A 1,871-nucleotide genomic window follows, 5' to 3' on the forward strand; every position below is an offset into this window, starting at 1 on the left:
TCTTGGAGCTTGAGGTTGGATATGATGGGCTCTCGTTAGTGAGGTTGAGGTGGAAAAAGGTGGGGAGGACACACGACGTTTGGCGTCATCATGTAAAAATATATGTGTGATGTTGCAGGTCACGCGAACCTAACAGGTGAGCCCAAGCTGTCAGAATGGGTAGAAACACCAACCAAATTCATAAAAAAAATCATCCAAATGGGAAGTGAGACATTCGGGCTAAACATGGTAATTGGTGTTCTGGTTCCTTTATCGCGAGGCATCTTGCATCGCTTTGATGTTCTGTTTTTGGGCATGTTTGTCTTGTTGCTTCAACACTTATTATTCATTTTTTTGGCAAAAAAAAGCACTTATTATTCACTCTTGTTGCACTTGGATGGTGTATTGTATGAACCTGATTGTTGTTTTATTTATAAAGCAGGATGAAAACATATTTTACGGTGTAATAATGTTACATATGTACACGCAAGGACCTTCCAGAAGAAGAAAACTAAAGGATTAGAAAGGAATATTTCCGTGTAAGCCATTTCGTTTCTATACCTGGACAAGCTGAGAGATGCACTGTTCATGGTGTAGAAAATTCAGTCGGCTCGCCGTTTTCTGAAAATAAAATAAAAGCGGGCCGTGAAGTTTAAAGAAACAAAGATGGCACGACGATCGATCAATCAACCAACCAACCAACCCATGCAACGGAAACAGGTACTGGCACTAGTATAAGAAAAAGCAGCAAAACCGAAGCTGAGGTCCTACATCAGGCGGCGGTGCACGGCCGTGCTCTGATCCGATCGCAAATCAAGGTTCAGATTTCAGAATCAGTCGGTGCTTCCTTTCAGAAGATACTGCTTACGCAAAAGGTAGCTGAAACATACTCCCTCTATTCGGAATTACTTGTCTTGAAAATAAATGTATTTAAAACTAAAATACGTCTAGATACGTCCATTTTCGCGACAAGTAATTTCGAACGGAGGGAGTAGTACGCGAGACGTACTGTACGAGGGAGGGATCTCCATAGCTGAATTAGTGCATTAGTAGTATTTTTTTTACGTACGCCGCATGCAGCAGTGTATCTTCTCTTTTTTGGGCAACACGTACGCTACGCAGTAGTGTGGTGTGCACATGGATGTTTTTATTTCTTCCTCCTTTCTTGTTTGAGATCATGAACGTACACGCCGGTGGAGACGAGTAGTAACGGGTGGGGTTGAGGTTAATTAGTCGCCGAGGGGAGGGGACTTATAGTGGCACAAGAGTAGTAATGCCCGCTGCATCATTTCACTACGTTGTAGTATTACTTGGTGATTACAAAATTAAGCGACCCAAAACTTGCGACGAGTTCGCACACGCAGTCCGTACGGGCACGCAGGTGGCGACGCCAGCTGCAAAACAAACTGGGGTGAAGGCACACTAGGGCTCTATCGATCTATTGCTTGGCGATCGTGCTTTCTGAGATGATTTATTTTATGTCAGACTAATTGCTTGTCAAAGGGAAATCAGTCAATCTTATACGCTCGGGCCTAAAAATCATTAGAGGACGTGCTGTTTTTCTTCTAAACAGCACAAGCACCACTACCGTCATTATGGCATTAGGACCTTGTAGTAGCTCCGTTTGTACCTTTGCAAGTTTGTGAGTAATTGTGTATGGACTTGACTAACCGTGTTCGATCTATGCTGCTGCCCGGCAAGAACTGGTCGCGGTAGTACCACCATATAAATCCCAACTGCTATGCCAGCAATAATATAGCATTAGGGCATCTCCAACGTCGACCCTCAAACATTTTATATATGCGTCTAGACAGCAAAAGTCATTCAACGTTGGCACGTAACGATGCGCGGAGCGGTTTGTATGCGATTTCTCCCGCAAATCGGCGACAAAC

Source organism: Triticum dicoccoides, chromosome 5B (genome assembly GCF_002162155.2).
Source record: "Triticum dicoccoides isolate Atlit2015 ecotype Zavitan chromosome 5B, WEW_v2.0, whole genome shotgun sequence".
NCBI classification, from domain to species: Eukaryota; Viridiplantae; Streptophyta; class Magnoliopsida; order Poales; family Poaceae; genus Triticum; species Triticum dicoccoides.